This window comes from Phodopus roborovskii, unplaced genomic scaffold (genome assembly GCF_943737965.1).
Source record: "Phodopus roborovskii unplaced genomic scaffold, PHOROB, whole genome shotgun sequence".
Lineage (NCBI taxonomy): Eukaryota > Metazoa > Chordata > Mammalia > Rodentia > Cricetidae > Phodopus > Phodopus roborovskii.
In genome coordinates this window covers 11474091-11489672 of record NW_026126578.1, presented here as the reverse complement: position 1 = coordinate 11489672, position 15582 = coordinate 11474091, and the positions used below count along the sequence as shown (strand labels likewise).

Genomic DNA, 15582 nt, shown 5'->3' with positions numbered 1-15582 from the left:
GCCTTTCCTGGCTGACGAGTTTTCCATGTCTGTTTTTCACCATCCCCCATCATCAGACGAGCTTCTTGGATATGAGACCTATTGTGGTCCAATGGCAAGGACAATAGGCTGCCGGCACAGGCTTCCTCTAAAGTCTAAACTAAAGCTTCTGAGTTTATTTTAATAGTTATTAAGTTTTGACCTAAAGAGTGTGAAAGATAAATTCTTCTTACAACCGAACACGAAAAAACCATTTTTCTTTGCAAACCAGCTCCTACATTTCCTTGTTCTGGTTCTTAATGAGGCAGATTTCAATAGGATATCTCACTCCTCGTTAATCACTCCTGTGTAAACAGACACAAAGCTTAAGTCGTTTGGAACCGACCATTACTTTAAACCCATATAAAATAATTTTGAATTACACATTTTAAGGGTTCGTACATATCTTCTAGAAGTAGTAGGGCATTTTCATCATACGTTAATATAGTAATAAAAACAAGCCCTACTGTTTGAGGAAGTGTTGACTAACGCTTTCGGAATTCCGAAACCTTCACAAGACGACGCCTAGCATTATGTTGGCCGCTGACACAAACGCACGCTCCGGCCGAATCTTTAAATTCTGGCTCGCACCCACGGACATCGAGGGAAGCATCCCCGGCCGCGGCGGCCCCCTCCTCTTCTGATCTCTTCGGGAAACGTCGAGGAAGCAGGGTGAGTTCGGCTGGGGGCATTCTGCCTGCACTGTTTACATTGTGTTCCCGGCCGAACTACAACTCCCAAGATGCACCGTGGTTCTAAAGCCACCGGAGGGGAGACTTCCGGTTTGAACCAGCACGGCTGCGCACGGGGTGTGGTCTTACTGGCTCGACCCGCCTCGTGCGATGCGCGTCACGGCGACGCGCGGGCGCGGGGGCGGGGAGACGCGGCGGCGGCGGCGGTCGCGGCGGCGCGAGCACAGTCCCGACGCGGTACCGCGGTGGCGGCAGCGGTGGCGGCGGCTCCGGCGAGCGGCCCCCTCCCTCCTCGCCCCCTCTCCCCTCCCCGAGCCGCTGCTTCCCGAGGCGCCCGAGCCGCGCGACTAGGCGGCGGCCAACTCGGGTGAGGGGCTGTGGCGCGAGCGGCTTCCCGGGCTCAGCAGATTGCCGGGGTCGGAGGGAGGTGAGGGCTGAGGGACAGGTGTCCCCGGCGCGGGCCGGGAGCGCGCGCCTGGCCGGCTCCGAGCTTGGCCGGAACTCTGACCGGCGGCCGCGCGCCTGCTGCGGGGGCCCGAGCGGCGGCCGGGGCGGGGGTGGGGAGGGGTGGGGAGGGGGCTGGGGCCCCGCTCCGCTCCGTGCAGCTGCGCGGGCGCCCGCTGTCCTTTGGCCACCGCCGGCCGGAGGGTCCGAAGCCCCTGGCTCCGACTCTCTTCGCCTTCCGGGCCGGTGTCCCCGTGACGGCCCGCCCCGAGAATCCTCCCGCCCCAAGTCTAGTTGGTGTCTTCTGCCACTCTGGCCAGGCTTGCTTCGGATGGGCTGTGCTCAGCGCTACTTTTCCAGCCACTGGGATGGGAAGGTTGCCCTCACCTTTTCGGTGGCGCTTCAGGCAGCTCCTGCGGGATAGTTGTTGGGCCCAGTTCCCAGCCCCTTTGGGTTTTTAAGCTGCCAGTGTTAGCTTGTTAGAGAATTGCTGGTAACGGTTATAAAATAAGTTTTGAAGGGTCTGAGAGGGCATTGTATTACAAAGTTGACGCATTTCTTCTTCTGGCTTCCTTGGCCTTGATTTAAACGTCTGCTTTTGGAGTTTTAAAACTTTCACGGGGTTGAGCAGTGACTTTTTGGTGGAAAGATTACATGTCCAACTGAGATCTGATAGGTACAGTGTGCTTCACTGGAGGTTTTAATATTCTAGTAGAATGATTTTTTTCTTTTAGTTTTATTTTTTGCTCTAGATGTCTCGTTTAAAATAGCTTAAAAATTAAAAACCATCAGTTTATTATAGTATGTGCACATATGTGCGTGGGGGGGGGCGCATGTGTCCACGGTACACTAGTAGAGGTCAGAGGGCAACTTTGAAGAGTTGGTTCTCGTCTATACTTATGTGGATTCTGGGAAGGCCTTAAAATTTTGTATGGCAAAGTCCTTTACTCGCTTAGCCATCTCGACATCTTTCATTCTTGTGTTACTATCTTGACTCCGATTTTCCTAAAGCAGACTGCCTACACTACTCCCCAAGAAACAAGTTAAAAGTACTGCCAAGTCTTTTATGATACTGAAAATTATTTGATCATAAAACTTTTCCCAGTTAAATTTGTGTGTGTGTGTGTGTGGTGGTGGGGGGGTAAGGTCTCACTCTGTAGCCCAAACAGTTGTCTCAAACTAACAAGAATCCTGTTTCAGCCTTCTGAGTGCTGAAATGAATCATTCACTTCGTTAGGCCAATGAAAAAGTTAAAAAGAACTTCCTTTAACTTAGCTTTTTGTTGTGTGTGGTTGGTTTTGTTTGTTTGTTTTTTGTTTTTGAGGCAAGCTATATCTTTGTAGCCCAGACAAACCTTAAATGTTAATCCTGACTCTGACTCCAGAGTCCTAGTATTATGGACAAATGCTCTACTCAGGGCTTTTTTTTTTTTCCCCCAAACATCCTTTCACTGGAACTCACTATGTAGACCAGCTGGCCTTGAACTCAGAGATCCACCTGCTTCTGTCTCCCAAGTGGTTGGATTAAAGGTGTGTATCACCTTTACTCAAAAAATAAAGCTCAAAGCCTTAATATTTAAAGGGGAGAATTACAGTTTGTTGTCAGTTCTAAAGTTTAAAGTGTTTTTACCAGAGGACTTGTCTTGTCACAGCTCACTTCTGTACTGCTTGTAGAATATAACAGTGCTGATTGTGAATGAACCATAAACTAAGATTATTTTAGCAGCAGGGACTTCCACACATAGGCTTCAGCAAATTGGTGGTAGATCATGATTTTTGAGAAGTTCAAATTAAATATGGAAGATATGTTCCCAGTGTCTACCTTTAACTGGCTACTCACCAGTTTATATTTCAGGCTTTGGGCTACTTAGTGGCAGATTTTATCTTCTGTGGATGAGAGTAAGATTTCCAGAGCTTACAGAGTTTGTGTTTTTCCATGCTTGTGCTCACTGTGTAAACTTAAAAACGAGTAGACTTTTTTCCCTTATGAGTAGTACCAGTTTATGTTGTACACTCAGTACAAGTTGTGTTTTGTTTTCAAAAAGTACTTTCATTTCCTTTATTTCAAGGGTTGACAGACTTTACAGCCTTTAGGTCAAGTGCTGCCTGTTGTAAATACAGTTTTACTGAGATATGGACACATGCAGTTGTGCTTGCTCTTGCTATAAAAAGTTGAGTTGTTTCATACTTGTCACAGATAGAAAGAAAAAAGTCAGTGTATGGTGGGTATTTGCTGTCTGTGTTCGTATTTGGGAGGCCAAGGTAGGCCTGTGAGTTTGAGACCAGCGTGGGCTACACGTTGAGACCCTGTTTCAGAAGAAGTGTTGTGAGGGGGAAGTATATTCAGTGACAAAACTAAAATGAGCCCGGAAATATAAAAGCTATTCAGAATTATTTAAGAGGCTATTTTGGTGATTATCCTTATAGACACTCTTGGTGGTTATTTTTATGTAAGTGGCTCATGTTAAAATGTTGGTGCGTGTATACGTGCGTGTTCGTGCCCAGGTGTCCCTGAAGAAGGTATTAGATCCCCTAGAGTTGGAGTTAGATATGGGTTCTACACTTGGGTCTTCTCTGAGCCATCTTTTTAGCCCCATTCTGCTGGCTTTGAGTTCTCTTGGTTCCTAGGGATGATAATAGGGCCACCAGGAAGTCTGGTGATAAGAGCCTTTATTCACTGAGCCATCTCACTAGCCCAGTTTTCCTCCCCCCTTTTATTTTTTTTAAATGAAGGGTATAGATATTGCTGGAAGTAACTGTTGAGCTAAAAGATGGCTTAGTGGGTAAGATTACTTGCTGTGTAAGCATGAATACTTGAGTTTGGATTCCCAGAACTCATGTGAAAGCCTGGCTGCAAATGGGCCTGTGACCCCAGTACTATAGAGGTAAAGAGGAGGTGAAGTCAGAAAGCCTAAAGTCTCCCATGGTGTGTATGATGTATTCCTTCCCTCTGCTTGACAAGTAGGGCATGTATGCACACACACAGTCGATTCTATTTTAGTCTATTTCCCTTTGGGCTTTCTTAGATGGTCAGTTACTTTCTTTGTTGTGCTTTGTAGATTTTTATGAAAGTTCCTATAGCTTTGGAACTCTTTCTCCTTGGGCATGTTTGGCTTCTTGGAGATTTCTTCTTTCTTCCCTTCTTTTTTTATGAGACAGGGTTCTCTGTGTAACAGTCATGGCTGTCCTGGAACTTGATTTGTAGATCAGGCTGGCCTTGAACTCACTAAGATCCACTTGCTCTGCCTCCCAAGTGCTGGGATTAAAGGTGTGTACCACCACTGCCCAGTACCACCACTGCCCAGCTCTTGGGGATTTTTTTTTTTTTTTTGCATTTTCCTGAAACAGCAGTCCTTTGAAACCCACTCACCCTTGATGTCCTTCACCAGAATGATACTTCCCTTTCATCAGCACTCATCCTTTTTTCTCAGCCTTTAGCACTTGGAATCCAACCTTTAGCATTCAGCTCTCCATATTTTTGTATCTTTGATTTTATGTAGACTTCTGTGGGCTTGCCTAAAACTTCTAAGGCAAACATTTGAAGATTTAGAAGTGTGTCAAAATAATAGCATACATCATCACTTTGGGGGTTGTGTCTGGTGGGGAGAGGGATAAAGAGAGTAGGGGCTATGTGTGAACTACAGTCACCTTCACTTTTTTAAATCTTTGTTTTGTGTAGGCTTAGTCTTAAGCAAGTCTTTCAGAGCTGGCTAGAAACATTGGGCTGCTACTTTTTGTTTTTTATTTTGTTTTTTTAAGTGTGTGTGGTGGGCATACATTATTGTTTAGGAAACATGCATGCCATGACACACATTTGCAAGTCACTGGGGTCCAGTCTTTTTTTTTTTTTTTTTTTAATGTGGGTTCCAGGAATCAAACTCAGGTCATCAGGCTTACCAAATAAGTGCCTCTATAACTGCTGAGCTGGCCCTGTTATCATTTTTTACAAATATAACACTGACTACTTACTATTAGGATCCCCCCTTTTTTTCTTTCTTTTTCTGAGACAGAGTATGGTCATATAGCCCAAGAACAGCCCGAGCTAGCCTTTGGACTCTTGATCATCTTACCTGACCCTCCTGAATGCTTGGATTATGGATGTGTGGCACTGTATCCAGGTGGCAGAATTCTTGTTCTTGTCTATAATATGTTTGGTCACAGTTATAAACTGTTACTGATGGTTGGAACTACTAAGTGCTGAAATGCTTATGCAGCAGAGGGATTTTTGTTCTTTTTGTTTGTAGAGACTTGCCCGAAGACTTAGAAGTTAGAAAGCTTATGAATTCCTACCTATCTGATGATGAATGAGCTCCTCAGAGCTTTATCTTTATTTTAAACCCTTACTTAGAGTCTGAGTTTAGTGGTACTGTCCCAGTTCTTGGGAGGCAGAAGCCAGGGAATCAGGAATTCAAAGTAATCCCTCTGGCTGCATAGGATGCTCAAGCCAACCTGGGATTCAGAGACCCTGTCTCAAAAACCAAAAAAGGGCTGGTGGCATGTTTCTAGAGATTCAGCTTAGTAAAGAGCTTTCCATGCAAGCATGAGGACCTGAATTCAAGTAGTTGATGGGTATGGTGATTAGGGTCCACCATCTTGCCATAGTTGTTAAGTACTAAGTGAGAAAGAAACCTTGTTTCCAAAACCAAGATGGAAAGCTTCCAAGGAATTGTGCCGAGGTTGTCCTCTGGCATGTGACTCATGAATTTCTGCACTTACCTACATACACATAATACATGCAATAAATGAGTACTTCTGTTTTTGGTTCAGGGAGATGGTGGAAGGAGAGAATCTACTTCTACAAGTTATCCTATGACCCACATGTGCACCATGGCACACATGCACATAAATACTCAGAAAATAAAGTATAAAACAACCCCTCCCCCAAAACACTCTCTTCAACCTTTATGATCTTTAAAAACAAAAATCCATAGACTCTTTTAGTTGCTTTAGTGTCTTTTGGGCAAAGCTTTGGAGATCACAAATCATGTGATTAGTTAAAAAATTAAAGCTATTTTTTCTTAATTTGTTTTTTGGACATGTTCATTTCAGCTTTTTTTTTAACCTTCTTCCTCATGGTGTATTATGCTAAGGTCTGTTGCTCCTTTAGCCTTAGCTTTGGAGGCATGGTCTTTTTTCTCTTTTCTCTTGCCCTAGGAAGAAATCAAAGCAGTGAGTTCTGTGTAGTGTTTCCTACCTATGACCTCGGGACTCTGTAGGCTAAGGCCTGTGAATGGAGAATTCTATGCCAGCTTGGCCTAAGTTTCAAGACTGTCTTCATTTAAAGAAAAGGAAAAGGTCAAGGCAGCAACCACTGTCTTAGTGACTTTAGAGAAACAGTTTTGATAATACAGTTTTGACATCCAGAGATCTTGTCTGTAGTGCATTAACATCAAGAGATCTTGTCTGTAGTGCATTAACATAAAATCATGGCATTCATGAAGTTGCATTTTTATGTATTTTGTTGTTTTATACTTTCATTCTTATTAGTCATGATAAGAATAGATAAAATTATCAAACTCATTAGGGCACCTAGGAAACTTGATTATTGGTGGGATTCTTCATTGAGATCATTCATAGCTTTGTAAAATGTTGCTAAAAGGTTCATATTTCAGACATAATTGTAGGAAAGCAGATGTTCAGCTCTTGAGGAAAGTTAGCTAGGTGATCTAGGGCAGCAGTGTCCAATTGTAAATACCAGTAGCTCTTTTTTCCCCCCGGGTTTATTTGGTTGTAATTTGGTTCTTCCACATTGAATTTCTCACATCTTGGATGTGGTATGGAATTGTGCTTCTGGATGTGAAATAGCACTTGGAAGCTGGGCAGGTGATGCTATGTTATGTTGACTTATAGTAGCACATTAAAAAATAATGTTATGGGTTTCTTTCTATGTCAATAAATTACCATCTATCTTGTTTTGTTCATTTGTTTGCTCCTTTGGTGGTGTTGGGAATTGAACACAGGCCTCTATCACTGGCCTACATCTCTAGCTGCTGGTGTGTGTGTGTGTGTGTGTGTGTGTGTGTGTGTGTGTGTGTTTTATTACTTTTTTGACACAGGAGTCTTTACTGTGTAGCCTGGCCATCAGCTTTTAATTCTCCCATTTCAGCTTAAGTGCTGGAATTACAACCATGTGTCATGTATAACCTGCCCTGCAACACCCACCAGCTTTTTTTTTTTTTTTTAACTAATGTTTTTTTGTTTGCTTGTTTTATTTTGAGACAGCCTCCTGTTTCCCAGACTGGCCTTGAACTCAGTATATGGCTAAGGATGATCCTGAAACTCCCAGTACTCTTGTTTCCACATCTGGGTGCTGAGAGTAGAGGCCTGTATCACACTGCATTATTCTTTTCTTAGAACTCACCATATAACTGAGGTTGGCCTTGAACTCATGATAGTACTGCCTTGGCCCCCAGAGTATTGGCATTATAGATCCTGGGTCACCACTGGTCATACTGTATGAATATAGTGATTAGTCATTTAAAATTTATTCTAGTTTTGATAGGCATTTGGATTGTTGCCTGGTGTTACAAGCCTGTCGTGCCAGTTACTTGGGAATCTGAGACAAGAGAATCACAGATTCAAGATCTAACTATACCTTATTGAAATTGTCTCAAAAAGTAAAAAGAAAAAGTGCTTTAGGATATAATTCAGTGTTAGAGAACTTGCCTAGTATGTGTGGGGTCCTAGATTAAATCACCAGTACTACCAAAAACAATTAGAATGATTCCATTTTTTTTTCCCTGCAATAAAGTCAATACTAGGGCCAGCAAGATGGCCCTTCAGGTAAAGCATTTGCTGTCAAGCCTGATGATGAGTTTGCTCTCCAGGGATGAAATGGTGGAAGGAGAGAACCAACTCCTGCAAGTTGTCCACATATACTCTCACAAATATAAATGCAATAAAAAATTTAAAAACAAAACCAAAGAAACCCTAATACTATATTGAACATTCCTCATCAGGACTTCTTGGTCTTGTGTTTAAGATCTTTGGCAGGTTGTTGGTGATGGTGTGTGTGTGTTGCTGGAAATTGAGTCCAGGGCCTCATTCATGCCAGGCAAGCTCTCTTTTTGTTTGTATTAGGAGACAGGGTTTCTCTGTGTAGCCCTGACTGTGCTAGAATTTGCTTTGTAGACCTGGCTGTTCTAGAACTCACAGAGATCCACTTGCCTCTGCCTCCTGAGTGCTGGGATTAAAGGCGTGTGCCACTATGAGCTAGGCAAGTACTCTTATCAGGCTAGGCAAGTACTCTTATCAGGTACCTAGACTCTTAGGTTTTTCTTCCTCAGATACAGGGTCTTGCTGTGTATTCCAGGTTGGCCTTTAACTTAGTGTGTAATCATGTTGACTTTGAACCTCAATTCTGCCACCAGAGTGCTGAGGTGGAGTGTAGCCCTCCCTTCAAGAGATAAGTTGTATATGGGGAATCATTAGGGGGTGTGGTGTCAATTTAAGTTTAAAATAGAAAACATAAGTAGTAGGTTGGATTGTAAGATAAAATGTATGAAACTGAAACTGTTCTATATGTATGTATTCTTACTAAGTTAGAAAGTAGGTCCTTGGGGTTGGGGATTTAGATCATTGCCTAGTATAGGGAAAACACTTGAGTCAGGTGTGATGGCCCACACATTTAATCCCCCGGGGGTGGGGGTGGTGGAGGCAGTCTACAAAGTGAGTTCCAGGACAGTCAGGGTTACATAGAAAAACCCTGTCTTGCAAAACAAAAACAAAGAAAGAAAGAAAGAAAGAAAGAAGAAAGAAAGAAGAAAAAAAAAAAAAAAAAAAAAGAAAGAAAATACTTAAGCAGGTATGTTGTTAGGTTGCCAATGAAATAACCATATTCTAAATGGCTCAAACAACAAATTTGTTTTCTGAGTCCAGAATTCCAAGTTTAAAATGTCAGCAGATGGGCTGTTCCTTTTGTCTTAATAGTGTCTTTATTCTGGGCATGCGTTCCTAGTGTCTTTTTCCTATAAAGACATCAGTCAGACTGAATTAGAACCAGGCATCCCCCCCACCCCACTCCCCACCCAACTTTTCCTGGAGACAGATTCTAGCTATATAGCTCAAGCTGGTCTGGAATTCACTCTGTAGAACTGCCTTCTCAGTACTGGGATTACAGATCTAGCTACCACACCCAGCCTAGGGGCCTACTTTTATTACTACATTTAGTTTTAATTACCACTTTAAAGGCCTCTTGTCTAAATATAGAAGCTAGAGAGATAGGCATTTAGTGAGTACTTGCTGCTCTTCTGGAGGACTGGGTTTGATTCAATCTCAAGTGATCCAGTGCCCTCTTCTGGCCTCCTTGGACACTGCACACATGGTGCACAGACATACCTGCAGGCAAAACACCCACATAAAGGAATCAAATCAAACCTTATGGTCTAAGGAACTGGGGGTTAGGGTTTCAGCCTAAGGATTTTGAAGGGATATGATTTTGTGCAACCAAAGAGTTCTGAGAACTTGGCCTATGCTGTTCAGTTTATGGATGGTGAACAAGATGGTTTGACACATATGGTACTGATAGTTTGGGGAAGTAGGGAGATAGGAAATAATCTCAGGAAAGTCAGGCTTGATGGTAAAAGTTTTTAGTACTAACTCTTGGGAGATAGAGGCAGGAGGATCAGGAATCTAAAGTCATTCTTGGGAGCCAGGGAGGTGGCTCAGTAAGTAAAAACACCTGTTGCCAAGCCTACTGGCTTGAGTGTAATTTCCTGGTACTGACATTGTAGAGAACCACTTCTCTCAAGTTGTCCTCTGACTTCCACAGGGTGGCATATATGTGCTCCACCAACCAAAATAAAGAAATACATTCAATTAAAAATAACACCAAATCAACAGCAACAGGGTCATTCTCAGCTGCATGGGAAGTTTTGAGTCAGCTGGGTTTCATGAGAGCCTAACTCAAGGAAACCCAAACAGAACCTAAGTAGATAATCTCAGAAGAGAGGTAACAGCTAGAAAGACATTAAACAGCATAAAGTGTTACTGTAATTGTTAGGAAGAGTGAGGTATGGTGTAGTTAGGTAAAAGTGGAAAAGTTAGCCTTTGCCCAAAAGGAGACCTTTTACCTGAGAGGTAAATGATAAGCAAGGCCTAATTATTTACAAGTCCAGGCTTGTTTCTAGATCATGAAGCTGATAAGATTGGCGTGGGAGCTGATCCTGTTGGCAAATGCCTGACTGAAACCCTAGTATTGAGACATAGAGGCATGAGGATCAAAAGCTCAAGGCCAGTATCAGGTATATAGTACATTTAGGCCCAGACTGGCTTCCAAAAAGTGTTGTATTTTATATGTGTTGGTGTTTGGCCTGCATGCATGTATGTGTTAGATCCACTGAAATTGGAGGTATAGACAGTTGTGAGTTGCCATGTGGGTTTAGGAATTGAACCCAGGTCCTCTGGAAAGAGTGGATAGTGCTCTTAACTGCTGATCCATCTCTTCAGCACTGAATGCAGATTTCTTTTTTTGTTTTGTAAAGATTTACTTATTTATTATGTACACAGTGTTCTGTCTGCATGTATGTTTGCACACCAGAAGAGGGCACCAGGCCTCATTATAGATGGTTGTGAGCCACCATGTGGTTGCTGGGAATTGAACTCAGGACTTTAGAGCAGTTAGTGCTCTTACCTCTGAGCCATCTTTCCAGCCCCCTTGAATGCAGATTTAAGAAGAGCCCTAGAACCAGAAAGAAGTAGGTTGAACATTAGAATCACTGAAAAGCATATGTCTACCAAGAATTTCTGTATCTGTCAAAACCGTCAAAAATAAATGAAGGCATTCCTAGAGAAATAAAAACTGGAAGAGTTCATTACTATGATACCTGTTCTGTAAGAAATTCCAAAGGAGAGCCCTTTGAGTTGAAGTGAACCACTGGCTGGTAACTTGAAGCTTCATAAAGAAAATGGTCTGTGTTAAATGCAAAGTATTATGATAAAACTGTATGGCTATTTTAGCAAAGAAATATTCGTAAAAAGGCACCAAAGGAAATTTGAACAATTTAATAACAGAATTGAGGAAGTCACTAGAGTTTAGCAGCATATAACAGTTAATCTCTATATAAGTCATCTGCTTTATGGGATTACAAGGTGAAGGAATAAAACAACAGACATGCATTTACATCCATTCATCCACCTATTTATTTATTTTAGACAGGTTCTGTAGTCCAGGCTAGGTAGCTGAGGATGAACCTGAAATTCAGACCCTGCTTCTGCCTTCCAAGAGCTGGGGTTATACACCCAGTTTATGTGTGATGATAGAGGTAGAACCCAGGACTTAGTGTATGTTAGGCAAGTACTCTGCCAACTGAGTTATGTTCCTAGCCCCAAAGGTATAATTTGTTACTTCAGAAACATAAAGCCATGAGTGAGTTGGGAAGCTTTGTAGCAGTGTGTTTATAATGCAGTTGAAATTAAATTTGTGTCTTAATCTGGTTTGTGTTGCTATGACAAAGTACTTTAGATTGGGTAAAGAATAGAATTTTATTTTTTCATAACAAGGAAGCCCAATATTCAGGTACTAGCAACTTTGGTGTGATGAAGACTGCTGGTTCCAAGAGGGCACTTTGTTGCTGTGCCCTCTGGAGAGGTGTGTTCTTATAATAATAAAGTGCTATACTTTACTATTGTCTATTCCTTGCAGCTTTTGTTGGAAACTGGACATTAGATAAGACATTGTGGCAGGTCTTATTACTTGTTGCACCTTCCTTTGGGATTATTATGCACTGTCGTATTTGTTTAATGATTAAGAGGCTTGTTTTAGTGAGGTCTGTTTAGTGAGCTCCAAATGCTGTTTTCTTTGAAGGAATCACTTCTGAGGTTAGTGTTTAATTTTTGTTCCAATCCTACTAGCTATCTTACTTCCTGGTTTTCTCCTGCAAACTTGAGTCCAGTTATCCTGTATCCTGATTCTTTTCCCAAAGACTGTTCTTTTTATTGGGGTGGGGTATTGGAGATTGGAGTTAAGGTCTTATCCATGCTTAGGTGAGTGTTCTGCCACTGAGCTATGTCCCTGGCATTCTCTGTTCTTTCTAGGGTTGGCATCTTCACCTGTTTTTGAAATTGTTTTTCTGTTTCTCACCCTGAACAAAAACTTTTCAGTCAAGTGTGGTGGTGTACACATTTAATTCTGGTACTTGGGAGGCGGAGGCAGGTGGATCTCTTGAGTTTGGGGCCAGCCTGGTCTACAGATCAAGTCTCAGGACTATACAGCAGGGTTATACAAAGAAACCCTGTCTGGAAGAAAACAAAAACAAACAAAAAATGACAGCCTTTCTTACGTTGTCTCACAGATGATGGGTAGCCTGTGTCTTGTCTGGTGTGGAACCACACTGCCTCTTAAGCTGCTTCAAGAATTTTTAGGACTGCTTTTTTTTTTTTTTTTTTTTTTTTTTTTTTAAATAGTATTTCCTGCCTAAGATAGGACTTCATCAAGTGGGGGCAGAGCAGAGCTGATATAGGCACTTGATTCTGAACTATGCTTGACAACTGCAAACAGGTAGCTAGGGAACAAGAAGTCTAGATGCCCTACTTCTGGGAGGAATCCTTTCTGAATGTTGGAGTCAGGGGAGTTTTTTTTTTTTTTTTTTTTTGTAGGTATATGGATATATATCTTTATCTATATACATAATGTATATGGAAGAAAACCTCAATTTAAATAGCTCTTACCTTTATTATTATTATTATATATTATTTTATATATACAGATGCTTGCCTGTATGTATGTCTGTGTACCACATGTGTGTCTGATACTCTTGGAGGCCAGTTACAGATGATTGTGAACCATCATGTGGGTGCCGAGAATAGAAACTGGTTCCTTTGGAAGGGCAGCCAGTATTCTTAACTGCTGAATTATTTCTCTAGTCCCCAGCACTTATCTTTGTTAAGAATTCGTTTTTTGTTATTTTTTTTTTTTTTTTGGTTTTTTTCTTTTTTGGGTCTCACCCCCCCCCACCCCCCCCACCCCGCTTTGGAACCTGTCCTGGAACTCACTCTGCCTCAGTCTCCCAAGTGCTGGGATTAAAGGCATGTGCCACCAGCAACTGGCATTTTTGTTACATTACATTATGTATATGCAGGTTTTTCTGTGGGGTCTGTACATGAGTACAGGTGCCTTCAGAGGCCAGAGGTGCCCCCTCACCTTCCCTCACCCCAAGGGAATCACAGAGAGTTGGCTGTGAGCTGTTGGACATGGAAGTGAGAACCAGATTTGGTTCCTTTGAAAGATCAGTATGTGCTGTCAACCTTTATTGAACTGTCTCTAGCACCCATTTCTGATGTAGTTTCTCTCTTCCTTCTTCTCTGGTCGTTTCTGCTCTTTTCTCTTTTGCCATCCGTATATACATTTTATGCTGCAATCACATGAATTTTCCAACTTATAATGGTTCATTTGATTATCATTGGCTTATTTTTTAAATATATTGTTTCATGTGTATGTGTATCTTGCTTACAAGTATGTACGTGCACCATATAATCTGCCTGGTGTCTGCAGAGGCCAGAAGAAGGTACCACTGAAACTGGAGTCAGATAGTTATGGGTGCTCTTAACAGCTCAGCCACCTCTCCAGTCCTGGCTATTGTAGGTTTTATCAGTAAATATAAATCTGAAAATTTGTCTTTCTCTTTACAATTTTTTATTGTATTTCATATTTTGGTTTTTTAAGATAGGGTTTCTCTGAATAGTTCTGGTTGTCCTGAACTCACTCTGTAGACTGCCTGGCTCTCCTCATTTCCCTCTTATTTAGGTACTTAATCTCTAGGACAGAATTAAACTGTAGTGTTAATAAAAGAAACCTTTCTTATCTATTACTTTACTAGATTTGTTTGCTTTTGGTTTCAAGGTCTTAGTCTCTAGTAGGAGTTCATTTGCTTCAAGTAGGTAGAATGTAAATAGACAGACTATAGTAAAATTTGATTCTCTAGAACCTTCTAAGATTAGGAGATTTCATTTTGTTAAGTTTTTGGTAACCTGAAGTTTACCTAAATTGCCTCCCCCACTTTTTACTTTTTCCTCATTGTGATACAAGGTCTCACTATATAGCCTTAATTGGCCTGGAGCTCACGCAGATCAGCCAGCTGTGGTAGTGCATGCTTTTAATTCTGTCTGGCAGTTGGGAGGTAGAGGCAGGCAGATCTCAGAGTTCAAGGCCAGTCTGGTCTATATAGCTATTCTAGGACAGCCAGGGCTACACAAAGAAACCATGCTTGAATCCCCCCCCCCCCCACACACACACACTGAAAAAAAATCATTGCAGAAAAAAAACTTTTGGGGGGGGTGTTCCAAGAGAGGGGGAAAAATCTAAAAATCTTTCAATTTCTTTGCTTAGGGGTTTTATAGAGAAATTGGACAAAGGCTGAGGTAATCCCTTTTGACGTTGCTGAATTTTCTGAGCTATCTTGGGCTGAACTAATGGAGTCCCATCTCTCCCCCCCTCCCCCACTATGCTTGTATCCCTGGCTCAACCAAGGAAATAACTATACCCCTATTCATGCACTGCCTATCAGGTTAGAGGTGATCAAAACCCTCTGTCCATCTCTGGCTCACTCTAGTTTGACCTTGACTGTTAGTCACTTGACCAGTGTTACTTTCGTCATCTGTCCTTGCCAAGCTCTCTGTGTTCCCACATGTACATGGTCAGCTTGCATGTACATGTCAGAATTAACTGTATCCCAGCCATCAAGATGTAGCTGTGGTCTTTCTTGGCTTCTCATGTTTTAACTCTTTGTCTATAGGGTAGTCTAGGGTTCATCTCTTAATTGGCAGTTAGTCATCATTACTTAAACACAATTTATGTGTATGCGTATTTTACCTATGTGTACCATGTGCATGTGTGTGTTACCTCTGGTGCCACAAGAGGGCATCAGATCTCCTGGAACTGGCATTAAAGATTGTTATGAATCACCATAGGTCCTGGAAACTGAACTTGGTTCCTAATTGCTGAGCCCTTTTTCTAACTTCTTGTGCTTCTTGCTGCATAAACTTTGAAAGTAACTAGAGAAATCCTGCAGTAAGCTTAAGTCATTACAGAGACTAATTCTGTGGCTAGCACTTAGTTTGTACATCAGTATCTTAGTATCTACATCAGTGTAACTTATACTTACATACCTGGTTCACATACACAGGACAGCCTTGCCTGGTTTTTACAGAGTCTAGGCTTTCTTTGTTCTTCTCTTTCTCCAATGAGAACATCATGTCTCAGCATTCCAATGCACATTATGTTCCTTAATCTTCCCTTCAGGTGAATTAACTATTTTAATCTATTTTGTTATTCACCTGATTGTCTAAAGTACATTTGTGTTCTATGAATGGTTAGATGGGAAGAACTTGAAAGGCTAGAACTTTTTCACAGACTAGTTAGGAAAAAGGTGGTTTATGAAAGTTTTTATCACTCAAGAACATTGAAATACCTTTCAGCTATTTGTTAGATATTT

The 15582-nt window shown here is 41.8% G+C and overlaps 1 protein-coding gene across 2 annotated transcripts in view; it reads left to right on the top strand.

Moving 5' to 3' along the window:
• Positions 1 to 910: 910 nt before the first annotated feature.
• Positions 911 to 15582, top strand: part of Adipor2 (adiponectin receptor 2) — a 36371-nt gene continuing 21699 nt past the window's right edge. The window contains exon 1 of one of the 2 annotated variants that reach the window (XM_051203772.1): positions 911 to 1077. The gene's annotated coding sequence lies outside the window, so the exon portion shown is untranslated. Of the gene's footprint in view, positions 1138 to 15582 lie in introns of both variants that reach the window. The other variant, XM_051203773.1, reaches the window with a different exon arrangement.